At 38.6% G+C, this 7,841-nt stretch overlaps 1 long non-coding RNA gene across 1 annotated transcript; it reads left to right on the top strand.

The window, feature by feature from the left end:
- The first annotated feature begins 4,704 nt into the window (after positions 1–4,704).
- Positions 4,705–6,865, top strand: LOC132642425 (uncharacterized). Its single transcript, XR_009583150.1, has 3 exons — positions 4,705–5,033; positions 5,456–5,502; positions 6,628–6,865. It is a non-coding gene; the product is annotated as an uncharacterized LOC132642425 (long non-coding RNA).
- Positions 6,866–7,841: the final 976 nt, after the last annotated feature.

Raw genomic sequence — 7,841 nt, 5'->3', positions numbered from 1 at the left:
TTGGCTAGGGAGGGCAAATGGGTTGGTGAGACTTGATATTTCAGATTCAGGTAGAGTTTTGGCTTGTCTTGAGGTGAGGTCATAGATTTTGGATTAGATTAAGGCAAAGCAATTCGAGGATGCTAAGTTGTTCAAGATTCGCGATAAAGTGTTGAGTAGAGAGGCGAAGGAAGAAATTCTAGGTTGTGAGGGGGTTTTGAGGACTAAGAGGCGTGTTTGTGTTCCTCGGGTTTGTGGCTTGATCATGTTGATTTTAGAGGAGGCTCACAGTTCAAGATATTCTATTCACTCTGGTCTTACCAAGATGTATCATGATTTGAGACAACACTACTGGTGGGTAGGATGAAGTATGATATTGTTGAGTTCGTTTCTCAATGTTTGAATTACCAGTAGATTAGGTATGAGCATCATAGACCGGGGGTACGCTTCAGAGGATGCCTATTCTAGAGTGGAAGTGGGAGAGGATAGCCATGGATTTTGTGGTAGGTTTTTCGAAGACCTTGGGCAAATTCGATTCGATTTGGGTTATTGTTGCTAGGTTCACTAAGTCTGCGCACTTCATTCCAGTTTAGATGACATATAATGCAAAGAAGTTGGCCAAGATCTATATCCGAGAGATTATTCAATTGCATGGAGTGCCCATTTCCATTTTCTCTGACAGAGTCACTTAGTTCATGTCTCATCTTTGGAGGACTTTTCAAGCCGAGAAGGAGACTCAGTTGGATTTTAGTACTGCTTTTCAACCTCAGATGGATGGTTAGTCTAAGCAGACGATTAAGGTTTTGGATGATATGCTCCGAGCTTGTGTTATCGACTTTGGTGGTCATTGGGACCAGTTTTTACCTTTGGAAGAGTTTGCGTAAAGCAATAGCTATCATTCGAGTATCGACATGGCTCCATTCGAGGCCTTATATGGGAGGAGATGCCGATCTCCGATTAGCTGGTTTGATGCTTTTGAGGTGAGACCTTGGGTTACCGATCTTTTGAAATAGTCGTTAGATAAGGTGAAGTTGATTTAAAAAAAAGCTTTTAGCGACTCAGAGTAGGCAGAAAGAGTATGTAGACCGGAAGCTCTGAGATCTAGAGTTCATGGTTGGGGAGCAAGTTCTGTTGAAGGTTTTTCCCATGAAGAGTATGATGAGATTTGGAAAGACGGGAAAGTTTAGCCCTAGGTTCATTGGTCCATTTGAGATCCTTCGTCGTGTGGGAGAGGTAGCTTATGAGTTGGAATTACCTATAGGTTTTTCAGGTGTTCAGCTAGTGTTTCATGTGTCCATACTGAAGAAATTCCATTCGGATAGGTCTTCTATCTTTCAGTGGGATTCAGTTCTATTTGATCAGAATTTACCTTATAAAGAGGAACCGATAGACATCTTGGATAGGGAGGCTCGAAAGTTGAGGTCAAAGGAGTTAGTTTCGATGAAGGTTCAGTGGAAGCACTGTCCAATCGAAGAGGCTATGTGGGAGACTGAGGCTGATATGCATAGTAGATATCCCCAGCTTTTCACCCAGTCAGGTACCTTTCCTTCGTTTCATTCCTTATCCGTTCAAGGTAGAACGGTTGTTTAATTAATATCTGATGTAACGACTCATTCGGTCATTTTGTGTGTCATGACCATATTACCCCTATCGACCCAATTCCCTAGATATTCGGGCAATTCAACTGGAAATTGGAAGAATTAGAACTCTTAAGTTAAAACGTTTGACCAATAGTTGACTTTTTGTAAATAGACCTTTTTTGAAATTTCATCGATTTCGTGAGGTCCGAAGGATCGTTTATGACTTAGTGGGGTAGCTAGTTCGGTTCCCGAGGCTTTTGTGGGCGATTTAGGTGCTTGGCTGAAAACTTAATTTTAGCCGTTTGGCGGTTGACCGAGTCAAGGTGACCTCCATTGGGAATTTTGAGGTCACAGATGGGTTCATAGCATGTTTTTACTTGTTTCTGCATGTTTGGTTTGTATCCTAGATGGCTCGGATGGATTTCGAGATTTTGGGTTGAAACCAGAAAATTCTGGTTTCTAATGTCTCGCTCTAGCGGAGTAGGTTCGCCTAAGCGGGACTTAGCCCGCAGGAGTGAAAAGTCGAGTCATTTAATGATGTCCGACCAAGTGGATGAGTATCCGCTGAGGCGGGATTGCGAAAGCGGGACTTCTTCCACTCCTGCGATGATCGCTGAATCAGAAACCTTATTTCATTTCCCAACTTCGAATCATTTATCCCATTCACCAAAAACCTAATCCAAAGGAGTATTGTGGGCGATTTCTGAAGAAATGTTGGTGTAATCGTCTTGGGCAAGTCTTTGTGACTTATTGTAGTATTTAATCATGCTTAATTAGTATCCACGGTGGTTAATGACTAATGAGGGTGATAGGTTATGGAAGCCTAGATTGTTGAATATTAAATGCCATAATCTAATTGAATATTGTTGTTCTAATTTTTGATTCCTATTATCTAGATTGTGGATTAATAGATTCTAGGTTTGGATCTCCTTTGGCTTCTAAAATCAATTCTTGGATTTAGGGTTCTTTCTGATTTGGGGATTTTGGTGTAATTAGTTAAATTGAAGGACCAATTGTGGTTAGAACTCCATGAAATTGAGGATAATGATTAATTAGACTATGGATAGTGTAATTATCCTTTAAACTCCGATTTTTCCCTTGAGGTTCGTTAGGTTAATTTGGTGATCTTGGGTAACTTTAACACCCGATTCTTTTTCCAAATAGTTGAATACTATGTGGTCATTTACTTACTTAGAATTGGTAATTGTTAGACTTCGATCGTTTCGAGGCACTTTGGAAAGGGAAGGCCTAGGTGGAGTAGTTCGTGGCATCAGTTCTGCAATTGAGGTCGGTTACGGCTTGCTTTAGTTAGACTTTGATTAGTGAATAGTATGTATGCATAGAATTGACGGGACAAAACATGTTAGGTCTTCAGACATGATGTTAGAATGGATATACAATTAGGTGGGTATGACTTCTGATTATGTGGGTTCGTCGCCGTTATTTTACACATTGATGACATGTGGTGTATTTGTTTATATGATCAAAGTGGTGTGATTGTTGACACCTAATTTTCACCTCATAAAACGCGTAAAATTTTCAAATTTTTCGAGTCCAAGACGAAGTAAGGAGGTCTTTTAAAAATTTAAAATTCAAAAATCCCAAGAAATTGCAAAAGTTGACGTTTAATTATTATTTTCATAAAAAATTAACAATTACAAGAAATTATGAGTTATTTACTTTCACAAACGTGATTTGAAAAGAAATACATATCCCGCTCCGTCTAACTCAAAAAATTATTAATTAAAACTACGTGTGAGTTACGGTTCTTTTTTACCGCATTTTTCACATCCCTAAATATTATCCGGAACTATATTAATATTAGGCTCGTTTTGAAGCTAATTTTCAAAATTTACGAGTTTTAAATATTAAATTAGCCTAAAATAATTATTTTACTTAGTTATATGTTGTTTATATTATTTAGTTATTAGTTGATTTAAATTAAGAGGGAGGGGGGGTGTCACGACCCAACCCCATGGGCCATGACTAGTGCCCGAACTGGACACTCGTATACGAACCTGTCAATTATAGTCAAACTGAAAACTTATAAAAACAAACGAAGGATTCACAACGCCACATATCATAAAACTGTCTCCCCTGAAGTCACGGCTAACCACAGCATAACAATAACACAATACGCAAGCCGACAAGGCTGCCACTATACACGGGGATATCCAAAGCAAACCATATAGAAACAACTGACCAAAACCTATATACAACCCACACATGTCTACAGACCTCTAAGGGTAAAAAGTGAAATATGACGGGACAGGGGCCCGCCGTACCCCTGGACATATACATAAGTCTATATCAGAAGATCTGTACCAAAATATCTAGGCTCCGGACAATGGAGCTCTCCAAACAGCTGAGCAGAAGTCCTAAGCTGGAGGATCACCGGACTGAGTGTCTGTACCTGCGGACATGAAACTGTTACATCCCGTATTCTCATGCGTTGGAAAGTGTGCGAGTTAAATGATATTAGTAACGGAAGTGCGGTTATCCCTCAATCTCATAGGTGGTTAGAGTGATGGTACAGATGCATTCGAAGGGTTAGAAGTCAAAAGAATCGGATAAAATAAGTTTCGTCGAGGTTTAAAATTTATTTGAGTGAAATACGGTCCAAGCTATAATATCTCATATTTTGGACTAGGAAATTGAACCGTTCATCATGAGCAAATTGAAGCAGGAAAATCAAAGAACTCGGTGTATATAAGGAATAAAGTCCCGAAATGATTTAAGACGAAAAAGTGGGACGACGATGATTGCAAATAATATTGTATGCATGGCAAATGAGACTATGGACTAGTATTACATTATATGGTCATGGCAATGGGTATATGGAGTATGCTAAAGGTGATCACAGTTTAAGTGTATTGAGATCAAAAAATTAATTATGTGTATAATTAATTAAATTGGGGTTTGTAGTGAAAAATAAGAATTAAATTAAGATAAATAAATAAGTTAGGTGGACCAAACAATGTGGGTGACATGTGGCAACAAGGGGCAGCATATAAACTTGTAAATAGAATTGTGATGACAAAGCTTAAGATGGGCTTATAGTATTACACGTGTGAATATAAAAGCCACCCTAAGAAACCATTGATTATTTTTATTTCTTGAATTGTGCTCTCAAGGATAAGGCAGCAACTTTTTTTATTGAATAGAATCACATACTTGATTATCTCTTATCAAAAAAAAAATTAAATATCCCACCCAAGTATGTAATGAAAAGGAAGGGAAAACAGCAAGCAGTACGTATTGCACCAAAATAACTCCATTGTTGGAGAAATGGAGAAATTGACGTGACAAAAATAATGACCAGCAAATCATTACCGAGCAGCAACAATACACACAAATATACGTTTCCGATCACCGGTAACGTGATTCTAACGTCGTGTTCCTTTGGATTCTAGCAAATCAGGGATTTCTTTGAAGTGAAGTAAGGTGGAAGAAGGGAAGTTCTTGGCATATAAGGTAATAATTCTCCTCTCCTAGGTATATTTAAATTCATCCAGGTCATAGCTAAATTGTGAAATGAAAACTACCGAATTAATGGTGGGAAGTCGTATAAGTTGTTGGGATTGTTGTCGTGTAGGTTGTTGGTGGTTGTTTGAGTATGTTATGGGCTGAATTTTAAGGATTAATTTGATATGATTATTTCTGTTATCGTTGTTGCTGGTATTGTTGTGATAATCGGAGCAATTAGAAATTCGGGATAGGCGAATATATAGGGGAAGTGCTGCCCGATTTTCGTTAAGTCCTTAGATAATAGAAAACCCCCCCAAAAAAAACGAAAATATGTGAACTAAAGGATAAGTTCTATGAAGCGATGGGCTACGCATTTACGAGCTAGAAAATATAGTTACTGACGATAACGTTACTCTTATATTAAATAGGCTAAAAGAGCGACAAGGCCAACGGTTTTGCAGTTAGTCGTCAACAGGTATGTAAAGCTGTCCTTTCCTTCTTTTTGGCATGATCTATGACAAGTGCGAAGCGTAACGATATCCATAATGAATTCATTCCTAGATGTAGGATATCCTGAGTTCTTTGACCTCTTAAGCCCAAAGGGGCATTCTCAAGTTGTGCGAATTCATAATGTTGACTAAATCCCGAAGGGGACATTCATAAGGTCTTTCTCTTACCTATGCATTTTATATTTAAATTTGTGAGTCTCGAAGGAGACAAATAAAAAGGGTTTGATTGCATACATGATGTCCATAATAGTTTTTTTTTTTTTAAATGATTTCATGACGCGACTGAGCGCGCTATATAACGTATGGCCTCGACTTAAGTCTGAGTGTGCTATGGCCTCAGCTGATCACTGAGTGTGCTATGGCCTCAACTTATGTCTGAGCGTGTTATATAACATATGGCCTCAGTTTACGTTATGCCAATTGAGTTGTGCATATGGTTTCACCAATAATTTCGAGGAAATTAGTTTTGTACTAAAGGAAACATAAAGTTAGATTTGAATAATGTCCATAACTTTCTTATGCCAACTCGGATTGACTTGAAACGTGTTTATGATTTTACTAATGATTTCGAGAAAACTAGTTTTATACTAAAGGAAATATAAAGTTTGATTTTTCAAAACCACTCCGAACGGGGTGCGAGGTTTTACTATTTCATTCCATTTATGACTTATGTTTACTTTGCATATCATCACTATTATGCCGGAAGCGGCATGCCCGAAGGGGCCATCATTATTATTATGTCGGAAGCGGCATGCCCGAAGGGGCCATCGTTATTATTAAGCCGGAAGCGGCTGCCCGAAGGGGCCATCATTATTATGCCGGAAACGGCCGTCCGAAGGGACTATTGTGATACTATATTTATATTGTGTATTCTAGAATTTGCGTATGCTGTATTTATATTGTGCATGCTAGAATTTGGGTAAAGGCCACAGGATTTGGTTCAGAATGCTGTTTCAGGTTACTTACAGTTTGATTTCTAAACTTGTTTACTGCTGCACCTTCTTGTGCTATGATTCAGTGTTGCTTTACATGCTCGGTACATATTCCGTACTGACCCCCATTCTTCGGGGGCTGCGTTTCATGCCGCGCAGGTGTATACAGATGAGTAGAGGATATTGGTAGAAGATGTTCCAGCTGAATTGGTGAGCTCCATTTCCTTCCGGAGTGTTTCCGAGTCAGAGTACTTACGTTATGGTATTTCGTCTATATTAGAGACTTTGCAGACAGTGTCTTGTGGTATGTTTGTCGAGATGTCGACAGAGTGATGTCAGCAGAACCATTTGTGTACTTTAAAAGAGCATGCATTTTAGATGATTTTAATTGGGTTAAAGTACTTATTTGATTGAACGTTTTCATAATCGTTATAGAGATAATGATTTCTAATTGAACAAATTTTATATTCTTAAAAGTTTTTGAAATGACAGGTTTTAATAGAGCGAATGTCCAAGGGTTCGCTCGACTCTGATGAGAGTCGGGTGCCCGTCATGCCCTATCAGGACTAGGGTGTGACAGAAACGAAGCCCCCCGAAGAAAAGGGGGTCAGTACGAGATATGTACTGAGTATATAAAGCATGAAATACCATAAAGAAGATCATGACTGAAATAAAGATTACAGGAGACAAGTATGACAATCAAGATACCACTGTACTTGTGCCTTATGAAGTGAAAATCATGCATAGCTATATCATATACCATATCCGGCCCATTATGGACTCGGTGAATAAAGTCGTATACATGTATACCATGCCCAGCCCATCAGGGGTCTCAGTGCCATCATCACATCATCATATCATCATCATCATATGTGTATATATATATATATATATATATATATATATATATATACTGTACCTGGCCCTCTAGTGAGGGACTCGGTGAACAATGCAGTGAAACTGTGCACGAAAACATACCCGGCCCAGGACTCGGTGAAAGATATATGAACAGTATGCACGAGCAGAGTAGTGAGCAACCATATGCAAACTAAATCATCATCTGAGACTCAATAGAATAAGTAGAATAAACTAACACTTGAGTATCAAAGACAACAATTATGTCAAATGCCCCTCGAATGTCATTATGGATCATATCAAATAGAACTTCAGGAATCATAGACACGTATCAAAACATAATGAAATAGGTTCTGGAAATCAAAGACATTAGCCATCCTAGTGTCCCTAAGAATAGGAATTTCTTTGGAGTTATATGCTCGTCGTCTGTTTGTTTATAAAGATCATGCCAAAAAGAAGGAAGAGATACCTTCACATACCTGTCGTAGATCAACCGTAACCAAGCTTCCTTCGTCGTC

This window comes from Lycium barbarum, chromosome 5 (genome assembly GCF_019175385.1).
Source record: "Lycium barbarum isolate Lr01 chromosome 5, ASM1917538v2, whole genome shotgun sequence".
Lineage (NCBI taxonomy): Eukaryota > Viridiplantae > Streptophyta > Magnoliopsida > Solanales > Solanaceae > Lycium > Lycium barbarum.
The sequence above is the reverse complement of the archived record's forward strand: the minus strand, read 5'-3'. Positions and strand labels throughout refer to the sequence as shown.